Below are 17316 nucleotides of genomic sequence, written 5' to 3'. Positions count from 1 at the left end.
CTTTTTTGTTGTATACTTTTTCCTCAAGTGCGACTGTGTGTGTGTGTTTTTTTATTTTTATTTGAACAGGGTAACAAACGCATTTAAATATTTTCGCTTTGCTTGCGCCTCAATTTCAGCAATTGCAATCCACTTGTCAATCTTTTAGCTTTTGTCCAGTTATTATGTAAGAATTTGTTTTTGAGTGAATCAGTCGGGGGAGTAGGCCAATCATCACATATAATAAATACAAATAAATTTCTGCTCATTCTCGATTCCAATTGTGCTTGATCTTCGAAGCAAAGTTGTCAACAATTATTGTTCTTCTTTTGGTTTTATTCTTTGCTGCTGTGCAACGTATAATTTAAGAAGAATTTCTGTTATTTTCGAAGCGCGTATCTCTTTTTAATCAAAGCATGGGGTTTGCTTTGCCGGCATTTCAGTCTGTTTTTTATTTTATGCTCTCTGCTTTGCTTCCTTCTCCCTCTCCCTTCTCTCTCTCTCTCTCTCTGTGTGTCTGGAGGTGTTGAAATTTCAGTGCACGGCATTGAGGGTTCATTGTCTCGCTCTCCAATAACAACATTCTTGTAGTCTCGTCTCGTCTCGCCGCAAAGCAGCAGCAACAGCAGCAGCTGGTGCAACAGGTGATCCTTTGCCTTTGCCTTTACCCAGAGAGTTGTCTACCTTTTTTTTGTCTTCTTCGTGTTTTTTTGCGCCGGCTGAAGGTCAACAAACTTGGTGGTGCCACACAGGGAAAGAGCAACAGAGAGGGAGAGGCAAACGAACTTTAGTCTAACTCGAAAAATTCGTGTGTGTATTTCTGTGTGTATTTTATTCCTTTTGTGGCGTCGTCGTCGTGCAGCGAAGCCTGAAAAAACGGTAATTTGAATCCAATCTTTTTGGGGATTCTCTTTTGCCGCACTGTCGATGGAGGTGGAGGTGGAGGTGGAGAAAAATGCCGACAATCAAAACAGAAACCATACGAATACCCAACAAACGAAATTCACTCGAAAATTAACCATAAAATGAGACAAGATAGAATAGTTTTCTGTTCGGTTTTGTGGCCACCGACACTTAGATACTCTAAAGTTGAAGATGCATATCTTAGACGAAGAGCTTACGTTACTAAGTTAATAAGTTATGCCTATGAAAGGTTCTAAGAACCCGTAATAAAACCTCGACTTCAATGCGTGTCAGACTTAATTTATTTATGAAAGAGCGTAGGGAGAACGCAGGTGGGGAGAGAGACGCGTTTGATTTCGTCATGAGTCCAAAAATATGCCGTTGCCAGGCACTTGAGAGTCGGTCAAGTCAACCCAGCAACAACAAAAAACGAAGAAGACGAAACAACAACGAAAAAGTCGAAAAAACCATACCCAAAACAAATCCGAACCCGAGTCCAAATATGAGACAACGTTCGGGGCAAGTTTATTGACCATCGTCATGACGAAATTTATGCCAATGGTAATTACCAGTAGGCCCAAACAATTTGTTGTGTCGTGTTTGTTTTTTCGGCTGGGAAGAAGCTGAGCTCCCCTCTCAAAAAAAAACCTTTTGCTAACTATCATTACGAACAATGGAACTTTGCACATTCTCCTCTCTTCTTCTTTTTTTCTATGTCTATTCGGTTTCTATTTATTTAGTTTTGCGTGCGCGTTTCTTTAATTGGTTACGTGACCATCGGCGTTGCTTTCACCCAAATATTGGAGCCCTTCAAATCAATTGATATGCCATCGCTTCGAGGCCTAATCAAGTCAAATTGAGCATATATTCACATACAACTTGATTCTCTTTTCTTTTTTTCCGAACACTTTCGCTGGTGTAGACTTTAAGCAGAGGATTCAGTTGACCCATTTTGCAGTTGACTTGTCTGCTGTGTCCTGACTGTGAATCTGACTCTGAGTCTGCCAATTGCAAATGGCGTCAAATTTGCTTCCTGCTTTTGCGCTGGCAACGTGAAAATAGGTCAAACAGCATTTTTTTTTTCGTTCACTGACTTTATTTATTTTGTTGTTGTTGTGTATGCGCTGGAATCATATTTGAAACCTGCAACCGGGCAACGTTGCGCATAAGTTTGTTATGACTAAAGCATTTGCCTCCGTGTGTGCCACAAATGCAAATGTTGAATTGAAAACAAAACAAAACAAAACAACAAGCAGACTGTAAGAATGGGAGCCAACCCATCGGAATCAACATCGAAATAACAACAACAGCAACGAATGATGACACACATTTATGTTGTAGCGCCCACCATAAAAAAAAAGAATACAAAAATTCAGTTGACATAGAAACCAAAAAGTCGAAGTTTTAATGCTCTAAGGGAATTTGCGAAGAAATATGTTAAAGAGAGCATAAACTTAGGCTGTAAATTAAAGTAGAACATTTATTATAATTTCGATAATTGCAGAGAAAAAAGTATTCAAAATAAGTAAGAAACTATCACAAAATATGTATATTACAATGGCTACAGTTTATAGATAGTTTGGGGGGAGCATAAACTTAAGCTAAACATTTATTATAATTTTGTTAAGTGGAGAGAAAAAAGTATTACAAATAAGTAAGAAACAAATACCAAATATATTAATATGGCTACAGTTTATAGATAGTTTAGAGGGAGCATAAACTTGAGCTAAACATTTATTATAATTTTGTTAAAAGCAGAGAATAAAGTATCAAAAATAAGTAAGAAATAAATACAAAATATATTAAAATGAATATAGTATAAATATGTGTGCAAATTTGAGTCGATTATTCATTATATTTTCTACCTATATTCTTGTAAAATATTCTAATGAAAAGTATTGAAAAAAATATGATTTAAAATTCAAATCAAAAAGAAATACAAAGTAAAAACTTTAGCTGCGAAATGAAGTAAAATTCTTATTGTATTTTCTGACTATATCAATTTAGGATTAAAAATAATACATTTCACAATTGAACTCTAAACGAATTTTGGTAGAAATATATTATTAAATGTATGCTTTGAATTTAAATCAAATATTTTTATTATATTTTCTGAATTTATTTTTATATCAGTAACTTATAAAAAGAATTAGAAATTAAGCTCTGAATTTAAATGGATTATTTTTTGTTATATTTTCTGATTTTATTTTCAAATGAGTAACTTACAGAAAGAATCTGAATTTAAATGGAATATTTTAATAACATTTCGTAGCAAATTATGAATAATATTAAACAAAATATAATTTACAATTGTATTTACTTATTTTGCAAACTTTTTTTTAGGTGTGCCACATTACTGAGTCAGGTGGTTGCAAAAATATTTATTTCCATAAAAATTAGGGCATAATTGCAACAGATTACAGGCATTAATTCTTATCTTATAAAGTCGACAACTTGTTGTAAATTTGTTGTGACTGCAGCAGAATAACTTTTAGTTTTAAATATGTAGATTAATTACTTTAATTATGTTTAACACCTGTTCATTAAAATAGTTGGCTCCGTCGTGTTGATAGCTTCTTTGTTCTATATGTGTGATATTTTTTGATGCATGAATATATATATCTAAATATATATTCACATATATGTTTTATATAAAAATATTTCGTAGCCGCCATGGGGGCCAAACTTTGAGTGTTGCCGGCATTTGGCGTTTGCGGTTTGGGTTTTGCTTCTCTTTTTGTTGTTGTTGTTGTTGTTTTCTTTCAACTCGTAAGAGGCGCCGCTAGCTGATGTGGCTGCTGCTGCTGCTGTTGCTGCAAAGTGTGTCACTCGCAGTGTTTTGCTCATATTTGAATGCAGCCCGAAAAAAAGAGTATAAGATAAAATAAAATAAAGTAGCAGCCACACAACAACAACAACAACGCCAAGTGTAAAATGTGTGCCAACCGCCTGCATGCCCCCGTCCCGCATTTACACTCTTTCCCCCCCTCAATGCTTGGGAGTCATTGAGTCTCAGTCGGCGTAAACAAATTTAGCGCGTCGCCTTGTCACAGAAATTAAATTCAAAGCAAGTCAAAGCAACAACAATAAGCATTAGCAATGCCAATTGCCTTGTTGCTGTTGTTGTTTCTGCTGTTGTTGTTGTTGCTTGTTAAATTTTTCATAGCAAAATTTATTTGGTGTCACTGTTACAATGTTGCGTGTCATGTTACGAAGTTTGAGCGGCAGCAGCAACAAAATACTCTAAATTATTGCACGTTAATAATTCGGGGGGCACAAATGCGTAAACAAAAAACCAACAACAACAACAACAATGAGAGAAAAATATTACAAACGCCCCCATAAAAACCTTGCCCCAGACTCTCGCATTTGATATGCGATTATGGAAATTGTTTTAGTCATTTATTTCGAGCGTTTGCTCGTTTAGATCATAGATAAAGTGCTAAGCACAAACAACTTTTAATCACACTTATTAATTACGCACATTTTCGATTTTAATTAACAACTTGAGCTAATGATCTCTTTTATTTTTGTAGTTAAAAAATGTAATCGAAAATATAAAATGAAAATATAAGAAATTAATATATTAATGACATAAAAAAGTTACATTAATATTGAGTGTTGTTTTGTAAGAATTTCTTTCTAATCACATTTTCGATTTTAGTTAACATCTTTCATGATTCAAAATGGAATTGAAAATATAAAAAATTTATAAATTATTGACTTGCAAATGTTGCATTTCTGTAAGCATTTCATTCTACACACATTTTGGATTTTAATTAACAACTTGAGCTAATCAACTACATTATTTCATTCATTTGAAAATATAAAATGAATATATGAAAAAGACTAGAAACGGTTGCCTCTTTGATGCTTTAATATAGGATGTTGTTTTCTAAGCACATTTTCGATTTTAGTTCACAACTTGACCTAATGAACTTTTTTATTTTCATAGTTAAAAATATAATAAAATATATATAAATTATTGACTTGGAAATGTTGCATTTCTGTAAGCATTTCTTTCTACGCACATTTTCGATATTAATTAATAACTTAACCTCATGAACTCTTTTATTTCCATAGTTAAAAAGCAGTCTTCAAAATATTATATGTACTATATAATATAATGTGTAGCAATATTGACTTGAAAAAAGTTGCCTCTTTGATGCATTAATTTTGTGGATTGTCTGCTAAGCATTTCACTGAACATCATAAATTATTTGCAATTTAATTGCTTACATCAGACGGGATTTTTGATTGAAATTTATGGCCTGTGTGTTTTGTCCTCAGACTCAATCTTATTTTCATTTTCAACATTTTCATTTCAATTTTTCATACTCGTCGCAGTAGGCAAAAACAAATGTTGGTCAATGGCACAAAGAATTTTCATCGCTGTCGGGCCATGAGTTTAAATTTGGCATAGATAGATAGATAGATAGCGATTGCTCTCAGGCAAAAGATTCTTTTTATAATGCTGTGTTTACATGCTCTGTTTACGCACAAGAAAACGCACTAAAAAAACCAAAAAACAAAAATTGTCATAATTAAAAATGCTTTGACAAGAGCATCATTGATTTGTGGGCGAATCAAGTAAATACCGCAGAAGAGAGAGATTTCTTCTCAAAAGTATTTGCAGTCGATCGATAGTTTTGTTTACATTTCATTTTCATTGCGTATTTATAGCTGAAGAAACAACCGCAGCAGCCAAAACAATTTTGTGTGAGTTTTTCCTATTTATTTCGTAATGGGCAATTGATTTTCTTCCTATTTACATTTTTGTTGTGTTGTAAAACTGTTGTTTGGTTCTTATCATTTGAGTAAATATTTATGCGAACGCTAATTGAAAGGCGGACAAAAGATACTTATTTGCATGCAGCAAATGCCAAAGAAAGAGAAAGAGAGAGAGAGAGAGAGAGAGAGTGAGATGCAGCACAGAGAGTTAGAGATAATGTTTTCTAGTAGCTGGCTGCATTGATAAACTTTATACGAGTTGCTGCTGTTGCTGCCACAAAGCACAAAGAGTGGCCTAATTAGTGTCAAGTGTTGCCCCAGCAACAACAACAATAAACTTCAATGAAAATGACAACATCGCAGTTGCCATACAAAAGAGGGAAGTCAATTAGAAAGATACAAAGCGCAGAGCACAAGCTCAGCTCTTAGCTCTCAGCTGCAGTTTTCAAACTCGGGCCTAGCGTTTTTTTTTTTTTTTTTGGGTTCAGGTTCGGAGTCTGCGCTTAAATTGCAACATGACGACGACGACGACAACAAAAATATAGTATTGCATGCACTGAACAGTAGCTAAAAAACACAAGTATCTACAAGTACACACAATAACAACGACTGGGCGCTGGCAAAAAAAAAAAAACAGAAACGAAATACAAATCGAGACCACGACGACGACGACGCTGTTGCTTTTGTGTCGCTGCTTTTGCTGCTAGTCGAACTGAATCATGACCCAATAACCCAATTTTCCAAATGTCACCCATCTCGCTTGCGCGCACACACGCTTCGCTAGCTTGCTGCCGCTGCTTGCTTCGCCTGGCGACCGCAATGACAGCGGCAAACTGCAAGTGGCCCCGGCAAACGTGGGCAAAATGTAGCGCATAGATACAAAACAACAGCAGCAAAGCAGCGGCAGCAGCAAACTACACTTATGTGTATTGAGCTGGCATTGAGCTAAGGCTGAGCGGCAGCTGCCCCATTTGGTGGCACGTCGCTGACGGTGACTGTGCAACAGTGAACAGTTGCTTTTTTCATTTATTTACTTTGTTTTTCTTCTGTTATGTTATTTTATTTGTGCTGCAAATCGCCATTTGCAATGCATTCATTTTCATCAGCTACTGATGCAACGGAAGACAAAAGCAAACTGGCAAATAAATAAGCATTATTTTTAGTTTAGATTTTGATCTCTCTCTCTTTCTATTTTGTCATTGCATATACACATATATATGCGATGCATTTTCAAGTGCGTGATTGCCAAGTGTTGAGTCTTTATCTATTTATTTACATTTACATTTACATTTACATTTCGATTCTATTTCTATTGCATGCTTCCTACAATTCAAAAACTGACAAAAGCGAGCATTATTCAATCAGTGTGCGTTATCGTAAATAAATAATTAAATATTTTCGAAACGAAATAAATGAATGCAAATAACTCTGTCATTTAGTCAGCCATTCACTTACTAACTTACTTACTCACGACCTGTTTTTGTGGGTCGCAGCATATCAAATATTTATTAGTCAAGTTGCTCTCGGGCTGTTGAACTGTCACTCTGTCACAATCCGAAGTGCAATGACACCCGAAATTTGCCCCGTAAATATTTTCACACAGTTTTATGAACCCTGATTTCAATCTGTATTTGTTGTGTTCTAAATTGGATCTAAACAAGGGACTAAAGCCAGTAAACAGCCTTTTAACTATCTCTTAAAAAGATAAGCATACTTAAACAGTAAATAAATCAGCTGTGGAAAACCATTTCTAACGCTGCGTATACAGGATATATTAACAAACATTACGTATACGCACTGTTGGCTTTAATTATTCGATTGAATTTCGATGCGTAGTCAAGTGCTGATCAGCGCTTTTACTTGTGCATTAAAGCTTTGCGCTATTATGAACAATTTATGACGTAGATAAAATAAAATGCTTAAAGGCACGCCTTGAATTTTAATGCATTGCCTTGGAATATTGTCTGATTTAGGCGCTACAAGTTTTGTGTATGTTTCTCTTGCTGTTTTTGTTGTTGTTTTTGGACAAAAGCTAAAGGTAAACGTGAAGTGCCATACACAAAACTTGTCTATAAATAAATTTCAGTAACAACAGCAGCAGCAGCAACGGACACAACGAACAACGAGCAATCACAACAACAATGTGTATTTTTAGGCGATTGCATGTTGCCATCACGTGATGGCAGTGAGCTCGAAAATTATGTTTCGTTTATGTTGATTTTATGTCTTAATAAATTGATTATTAAAGCAGTGGTAAAAGTAGTTAATTTAAGCAAAACAATGCGGCAGAAGCGTCAATTTGTTAATGGCAAACAGTTAATGGCGTTGAGCAAAAAAAGGGATAAATTGTAGCTTAATGATAACCATAAAAAACAATTAAAGGAAAATCTTAGCATTAATGTAACTAAATTCTTTTCTTTATTTTTTGGTAATCTATATAATTTTTCACCTTTAGTTTTGCGTTAACGGGAGCACTAAGAATTCTTTTTTAGCCGGTTTGGGCACCAACAACAAAAAATATGAAAAGAAATAAAATAGTTCGTTTGGTCAGAGTGTGTGTAGGTGACTGTCTGTGCGAGTGTGTGTGTGTGTGTGAGTGTGTGTGCTGTGTAAATAAACAAATTCAAGGTTGATTACCAACAACAGAGTCTCCCCCTCTCTTAGCCCCTCTCCACTCACCGCTCCTCAGTCACTATCGTCCATCAAGTCAGCTCTGAATCGCTATCACCTTCAATGTTTTGAGCGCCTCGCAAGTTTTATTTTTTCTGCTTGCATTTTTTCTAATTTCGGTGACATATGAAAAGCAACACAAAAAAAGCTGGAAACTAAAATTCTCGTGGGTTGCTGCCATTAGCTGTAAAGGGCCGAGAACGTAGTAAAAATATTTTTAGCATACGCTCTTCATGTTGTTGTTTTTTTTATTGTTGTTCGGTAGTTTGCTTTTATTATTTATTTGTTGGCGAGAATACACATACATATTTTTTTCCGTGTGTTTGTGCTGTGGGTTTGTTAATTTCATAAATTAAGCTGCCACATTTGCAGCTGTATTTGTACTTCTATGTACAACTAAATTCAAATATATATATACAATATGCTATGTACTAGACAATTGCGTGTAAAGTTATTGTTGTATGTTGGCAAGTATGTAATAATGAATGCTGAAAAAAAATGTTGCCCATTTTTTAGGCAGCGCACATATGTAAACAATATGCTGTGTGTGTGTTGAGGCAAATTTTTCATATTTTATTTCAATTTATTTATCAAGTGCCCACCATTTCCTGCTCCCTCTCCACCACCACCGCCACCGCCATCTGCCCCCCCTCTTTACTTCATGCGTTTCATCTACAAACTTTTATCAGACCGCTGTAATTTCAAATTTATGCTCGTGTTCGGTATTTTTTTTTCTGTACGCTTCTTCGTCAGTTGTTGTGTTTTTTTCAAGGTGAATTTGATTAAACAAGTTGGCATGCTAAGCACAATTGATCGACGCTTCGAATGCCCTGTAAAGTGAAATGAATAAGCAGTTGATGAACAATGAAAACTTGCATTGCTGATGTACAACACTCTCTATAGGGTATTATAAACATTTTCGTTTATGGTTGTAATTTATTTGAATTTGTTTATTTGTCGCTGTAAATCAGTTGCAGAAACAACGAACGAACGAGCACAAAAGAACTTGTCATTTTTTAAAAATAAATTTATTTCTCCCCTCCTCCCCGCTTGTCAATGGGTATTCCGGTTTGGCAATAGAACATGTAACCGAAAAAAATATAGAAAAAATCATAGAGAGGGTATTTGTTAAGCGACTTTTTGCTTCGCTTACAAACACGAATTCGGAAATTTAAATATCAAATTAACTGTACAAGGTAAACTGGATTAAAAAAAAAAGACTAAAAAAAAGTGATATCTGAAAATTACAGCAAAAGTTCTTTGACGGATGACACAACCGATATTTAGCTGGCAAAGCACTTTTTAAAAGCGATTTTAATAATAAAATAAGCTGCTTAAAATTACATAAAATATTTAATGAATATTACGCGAAATTTAATAAGTCTGTTCTTTAATATTTTTACTGCAAATATTGATTCGTAATTTTTCCCATTTGTTTCTAATTTCAGGTAAGCAAAAAATGTTTCATAATTGACGGACATCGTGTGCAGTTTTGTGCCATTAGCAAAATCAAGAAAAGTTAACCGACAGATAAAATGCGAAAATAAACTGCAAATTGCATATTTGCGGGCGTTGGCGAGTAAGATAGCAAAAATCTATTTGCATATTTTCCACATTTATTGAATAAAAGCCAAAAATAACTGACATTTCATTTAAACACGACAGTCGAAAAGCGACAGCTTTGTTTTGTGTCTAGCATTTTGCTGTTGGCATTTGTAAACAAACAGCAAACAGCAGGCGTTGAGATTGCATAAAAGTTGTGTTATGCCAATGCATAGAGTGCATTCTCTCGCTCTCTCTCTTTCTCGCTATCTCTGGAATTGCTATACTAAAAATAAAAAAAATAGTATTAATAACACGTTAAATTAACAAGCAATGCCGGTATTTGCTTTTTATGTAACAGCTTCAAACGCAATAGAGAAAATTGTAAACAAAACTTGCCTGATTCGAGCTGTAATATGTTTTTATAAATTTATTTTTATTTTTATACCTATTTGTGGTCAAGAAAGTTGGCTGATTTGAGCTTATATATACTATACTTTTGTGATTATTTGTGTTTAATTGTAGAACAGAAATAGATCAGCAAACTTGGTTGATTTCACCCTTAATATATGCTTTATATTCTACAACTATTTATTTTGAATAACAGTAGAGAAAATGTCCAACAAATTTAACTGATTTGAGTCAGAATATGTTCTTATATTTTATTTAATTTTCATTTACAATATTTGTTGAATTGTAGTAGAGTAAAAGATCAGCAAACTTTGTTGATTTCAGCAATAGTATATTCTTAAATTTTCTATATTATTTGTGCTCAATTGTAGTACAGAATTTGTTCAGCAAACTTGACTGTTTTGAGCTATAATATGTTCTTACAATATACTACATTTATTTTTACTATTTCTCAACAAACTTGTCTGATTTGAGCCATAATATAATCCTATATCAATCTACGTGTTTCGCAAGGTAAACGTTGCACTTGCGGGTGTGGTTGCAGCTGTAACAAATTGTCCAATTGATAACAGACAGAGTTTGTCTAATAACCCATTAAGATGACCTTGCAACAAAAGCAGACGACCGCCAGCTTGAGGCCTTCGATTGGTCGCTCAGACTGTCTCTTCGCATGTATTATGCATGCCCATATACTTACTATACTTACAGTTATCAGTCTCGGGGCTTTTGTCAATGCAACAATGCGCCCTCATGGAATGCCAAATGCAACCTTGGCCCCAGAACACACGACAATGCACATGAAGGCGTGCCAAATGGCATAAATGGACTGGCATTGCCAATGTCGATAAAACAAACCGACAAACCGAAAAAAAAGACTGAAACGAAAAACGAATAAAAGCATTGTTTTCATTTCTCCCCCCAAAAAATAAAAATGCACAAACAGAGAGAAAGAGCGAAACTGCAAAATCAATTTTCGAGTATTTGCTTGATTATGGTATAATAATTAAAAGCCATCGACTTCAATTATCGCCCACACAATCTTAGTGATTGGCATTGCCATTGACAACATTATTGGCCTTAGTATTTGCGTTTTTTTTTTGTTTTTTTGTTGTGTTTAACGCTTTTTCCGTTGTCTTTGCTTTGGCCGTATTTAGGCATAGCTCAAGGATCTGTCAAAGCCATTTGACGTCCCGCATCAAACACACACACACAGAGCTCAACGAGGCAACGAGTGCCGCAAGGTTTGCACTTTGGCTTTTGCTTTTTACCCATGGCGCTAATCCGTTAGCCATTGTCAGCACAAATTCCTTTTAATGCCATTTTCACACACACACATAGATCTACTTACTCAGAGTTTTCTTTGCCAGCTTAGAGGCTCTGACAGTGGCTCTCGACTGTGGTTGCCACTGTGGTTGTGGTTGATAGCGGTGGCGATGGCGGTGGTGGCATCGCTATTTGCCCCGGGGCCATCAGTCCGCCTGCCAAACGGCCGTCTAATTGTAAGTGGCATTGTCATTTCACTGCAGGCCGCGTTACACTCAACTAACTGATAGGGGCGATGAAGAGACTGAGCAATAGCGAGAGAGAGAGAGAGGGGAGGCGAGGCGAGAATCGCGCGGGAGGCAGAGCGTGCACTAATCTCTGAGCTGCAAAAATTCCAGCTATTTTAAGGTATTTCCTATAGCTATGCAATTTAGTAGTTGTTGCTGCATAGTTGCGCAATCATTATTCTATATACCCTGCACAAATTGCTAGCCGCAAGTGGGGTATATGCATTTGTAATAGTATTATTGTATGTGATGAGTGATTTAAGAGTGTAAGATTAGAAATTTTTTTAATTCAATACTACATATAGCATCAGCCTCCTAGCTTCTACCATTTGGAATGTGACCCAAATGTGACCTGCTTGTAGAAGTGCTTACTTCTTGCTCTATGAAGTTATACAAACTACAAACATTCATAGATAAAATAATAATTATAATATATATTACATTGACATAATTGACATTAAGGAATTTGAAAAATAAACTATTTTGGTTCAAAATGTCAGCCTCCTAGTTTCTACCGTCTAAACTGTGCTGTTGATCCGCAGATTTGCCAGCGCTGCAGCTTATAGAAATGTACTTTATTCCATGATAAAGTTACACAAACTATTAGTGAAGAAATTTGAAAAATTAGCTATTTTTATTAATAATGTCAGCCTCCTAGCTTCTACCATTTGGGCTATGCGTTGATTCGCAACATTATTCACGTTCTAATTTAATATAACTATTTGTATTTGATGAGGTAAGATTTTAGTTAGGGGTCTGCTTATTGCACAATCAAATTCAACTGTTTTATAAAAAATATAAACCTACCTGTTACCGTTTGAACGTTAACTGTTCAGAAGCTGAGCCAGCCAGCCCGTCAAGACAAAGAATTTTAAATTTAAAGACTAAAATGATCTATACAAATGAGAATGTCTTTTGCTATTGTTGCACTCAAATTCTTGTTAAATTAAATAACTTATTTACAGGGTATTTTGCAGTTTATTTAACTTTCATCTCCCTTGCTTTGTTATTCAGTTCCCTCAATTAGCAACTCGCAGCATTTCGTTCGCTCGACTGCCCGTTCCAATTGCAGTTCGCATTTCGGTTCCATTTGGAATTTCAGTTCCAATTCCAGTTCCAATTGTAGTTCCAATTCCAACATGCTTGCATGCCTAACCTTGCACAAATATTGCAAATTGACCTTTACATAAATAAACGCTCCCTCATCGTCATCAGCGACATAATGTGGAAATTCATGCAGTTTCGCTCTCTCTCTCTTTCTGTCTCTCTTTGTTGTTATGTTCAGAGATTGTTATTGCCATTTTTATTGTTTTTTATTTATAATTTAATGCTTTTATTTTGCATACGTGCCTCCATGTTTTCGACTTAGTTCATTGTTATTTTAATGCTTATTGTCGCTTTTGCGCTTTACAACGTTTTATTTCACTATTTTGTTCTTCTTTTGTTGTGCTGTCAACTTGTTTATGCAACGTTTATTTCTATTTCGAAGCTTTTTGTAATTATTCCAATTTCGCTAAGCTTTAAAAATACAATTGACGGTGCATGTGAAGTATGTTGTGTAATTAGTGTTTTCGTATTGGGAAATCTTGTTTGTTGTTACTTCAAATGTACGATATGAATTCAAATGAGCCATCAAAAAAATTTTAATGAAATGCTTTTTGAAAATCAGTAAAATAGTGCATTAGGCAATTGACAGCTCTGCAATTAAAGATATGCCAGCTTAAGTTGAGCGTGATTGACTTGAAGGTACTCTCGGTAGACAATTAAAATGCTGCATTCCATTTGTAAATTAAACAAACATAAATTGAAGCAATTACATTGAAATGAATTTGATTTTCAATTACTCCTCTGGCTACTTCGGCAATCGCAGGGTAAAACAATAATGAAGTTCAAGAAAATCTACTTATCATGTTGCTGTAACCTTTAAAATCAGAGCAGTTAAAGGCTATTAATAAATAGTTATAAGCTTTTTAGTTTAACAATCTTTTTTAGTTAATTAACAAATTTGAACTTTCACATAAAATTGGGTGCCAAAAATAGTAGTCAAAAGTGAATCAATCTGGCAAATCATTAACTAAACCAAGTTTAACAAGTTTGGTAAATTGTTGCGCTGTTGCTGTCAACACACAACAAGCAACCTATGCAACATGCCACACACACACACACACACACACTCACACAATGTTGACAGAAATTAGTGTCAGCGTAGCCAATTTTAATGGCATTTTAATGGGTTTCGCCTGGAGCAGCGAACAATGACAGATGATGGAGAGACAGACATACAGACAGTCAAACGAAACCAAACCAAACCAAACCGAAGCGACTGTCCTGGCTAGAGTGAAATTCATATTGCGGCAAGCGCGATGTTAAATGCCAAATATGTAATTTGCATTTAATTTGACATATCAAATGCGACGTCGCCAGAGAGAATTTAACAATTGTGCCAATTATGGTTAATGTTGGTCAGCGACAATTTCCAGGTGGATTGCATATTGGCTCAGTTAATTGCATTCCCCAACATCTGCTTGCGCCTTAATTAATCATTGAAACTTTCAGTTTATTTAAAAATTGGTTTCGCATTTCATTTAGCTAGTTTTTGAAGGTGTTTTTTTCTTCAGCTTTTTCTTTTGCTTTTCTTTATGTTATGACATGACATCAACTTTGGTGCATCCGCCTAGCTTTTGTGGCCCCTCTCTTCGCGCTGCGCGCATTATGTCAGGTGCAGTTTGTGGCAGGACTGAGCGTGAGTTGCTTCCGCTTAGTGAACCGTACAAAGCCCGTTGCGCTCTCCCCAACCAGTTACCGGATACCATTTCTTTGGCCTGCTTCGTTTGAAAATGTATTAAATTTCAAAAGAGTTGGGTTTTTTGTGTTTGTTGCTTATCCGCCGTATACAACAAAACACTACAAAGCATGCCGCTCGCTAATCAATAGCATCAGCATAGCTGTGGCGGTCAAGAATCTATATAACCGAGAGCGAGAGATTATAAGTGTGTGTGTCTTGTGTGGTGCATGCAACTGCTGCCTTTTGTGTATCACTTTACTCTGTGTGTATCCATGACAAAGCGAGAGCTGTCAATGCAATGCGAGTAGCTAATTACAACCATGCCACAATGTAGAAAATATTTAGCATTTTCTCTAATTGAATTTATACAACTCGAAAACAGTTGCAGCTGCAGTTAATTTGCATTTCTTTGTACACAAAATGTTGCCTTTAAATGCTTAATTATGATGACTTCAAAAAAAAGAAAAAGAAAAAACATCGTGGTGCCGGCATTTAAAGTGTCATAATCGTAAATGATGAAAATGTCAAAAAAAGCGAAACACAAAAAAAATTGCTTAACACCGAAAAGAGGGGGAAAAATGTCTTTTTAGCACGTCGTTTGGCGAACATTTCCCATTTGCATTTTCATTTTAACTGCAATCGGGTAGCATTAAAGGCATGTTGTAAGCAACAATAAAAGCACAACAACTGAATTGCGTGTAAACTTGCAACAACAACAGCAACAACAGCCACTGCGAATTGTACTTGTTTTATTGCATTTGCACAACTCCAATTCTCCTTCAGTTGGCAAAATTTCTCTATGACCCGCGGGCGGGATCGACATTTTTTTTCCTCCTCTAAAAAGCACTTTGGCGTAATTATGAAACTTTTTTTTTTTGTTTCGTTGAATATTTTAATTGGATTTTTATTGATTTTACGCACGTGATGAACGGACTTTAAAGATACAATCTTGCTTAAATCGCGGCTTATTATGGATATGGCCTAAGCTAAGCTAAGGTAACGGTAACTGTCGAGTAAACGCAGCTGCCACAAAAAAAATTACAGGTAAGCAAGCTCGACTGTGAGATACCCGCTACACATTGCGAATGGAAGAGAAGCATTGCAGTATTAATTTGAAAATATACCGAATGAAAATACCTAAAATATACTGAAATTATACTGCATGGTATATTTGGTATATTGATATAGTATTTCATTCATACCCACAAAACAGTGTGGTATTAGTTTTAAATTATACCAAATTAATGTACCTTCAAAATACTAAAAATATACCAAAAGTTATCTTTGGTATATTCATATTGTACTCCATTCATACCCGCTACACAGAGTGGTATTAAATTTAAAATATACCAAATTAATATGCCTCAAAAACACTAAAAATATACCAATGATTATATATTGTATATTTATATAGTCCTTTATACAAAATCTCCTTTTGCCTGAAGGCACAAAGTTATAATACCCTTTTACTCTATAAGTAGCGGGTATCAAAAAACGATCGCAATCCTCTATTGCGAAGCGAAGCATTTTCAAGACAATGGTCATAAGGCACACACGGAAAAACTGGCAAAATGCTAATGGGAAAACGTGATCTTCGCTATTGCTCATTATTTCAAATACAATTCGACTGCGTGTGCTCTTAAGGCTCCCCTTCAATATACATACATATATGTTGTGCCTTATACATATCTTTTCTGTACTGTTTCTTTTTATTTTTTTTTTTTTTTTGGGTTGCGATGAAAATGTCGCTGATAAATTCCATCGCAGCTCAAGGCGCGTGATATGCATATTTGGATAACGTTCCATAGACGGAAATGCTAAACAGATGTGTGTGTGTGTGTGTATGCCACGCCTATTTTCCCGCTAGTTGTGCAACAAGTTGTACAAAGTATTTCCCAATTAGTTTGGCCTTTTTTGTGTGTTTATTTATTTAATTAAATTTCAATTGACGTTTTTAATTTACTTTGATTGCAATTAATAAATTAATTTTATTTCGACTGAAGCACTTTACACGATATGTTTGTATTTGTAATTAATGGCCAATTTATACGTATTTGATTTTTATTGTACAACTCTCGTAAATATCAATAACAATTTATGTATGCGTTTATTTATTTATGACTTTCTTTCATTTCATACGCTGATTGATAGATTTGTGTACTCTGTTTTTTTTTTCATATGCATTCTTTACAATATTAAATTAAAGTGCAATCGAGTATTATTTATTCAATTGATAAATGGCCTTCATTAATGTGTTAAATATTTATGCAATGGCCAAAGAAATTGAATTACATTTCAAAATTTTAAAATGTCTGAATCATTTTTTTTTTTTTTTTTGGGGTTTCATAAGAAGTGGCCCATTAATTTAATGCACTTCGATAATAATAAATTTCGAGATTTATATTTGCGCGAGGCGAGTCTAACGGTAAACGTGAGTCAAAAGCCACAACCGGTTAAGGTTAAGATCTTTTTTTTCGGGATGAATCGTCGAATCGATGCAGAAAGTATGCAAACAAAAAAAAAGCAAAAAATAAAAAGAATGAAGGGCAACCTTCACCTCGAGCGCTTAGCGCACTTGTTGGTGACCCAAAAAGTACAATAAAAATGTCGTAATTGGCGGAGAAACTCCAGAATGCAATGGAACGTCGAAATTCGAAAGTTATTACGCTTAATTTGTGGGTCAAATGGCAACTTGGTTGTCGGGCTTTTCCCTTTCGCAGCGGAGACGCCACTCTGATTTGAAAG

At 35.1% G+C, this 17316-nt stretch overlaps 1 protein-coding gene and 1 long non-coding RNA gene across 2 annotated transcripts in view; one reads left to right on the top strand and one right to left on the bottom strand.

Annotated features, from left to right (window-relative positions):
* Window positions 1-8424, bottom strand: part of LOC117574603 (uncharacterized) — a 67855-nt gene extending 59431 nt beyond the window's left edge. The window contains exon 1 of the long non-coding RNA XR_007955334.1: window positions 8293-8424. This is a non-coding gene — a long non-coding RNA (uncharacterized LOC117574603). The remainder of the gene's footprint in view (window positions 1-8292) is intronic.
* Window positions 1-17316, top strand: part of LOC117574041 (transcription factor mef2A) — a 147118-nt gene that overhangs the window by 14968 nt on the left and 114834 nt on the right. The window lies entirely within an intron of this gene.

This window comes from Drosophila albomicans, chromosome 2R (assembly GCF_009650485.2).
Source record: "Drosophila albomicans strain 15112-1751.03 chromosome 2R, ASM965048v2, whole genome shotgun sequence".
Taxonomy (NCBI): Eukaryota; Metazoa; Arthropoda; class Insecta; order Diptera; family Drosophilidae; genus Drosophila; species Drosophila albomicans.
Note: the sequence above shows the minus strand (reverse complement) of the source record. Positions and strands in the feature narration are given on the sequence as shown.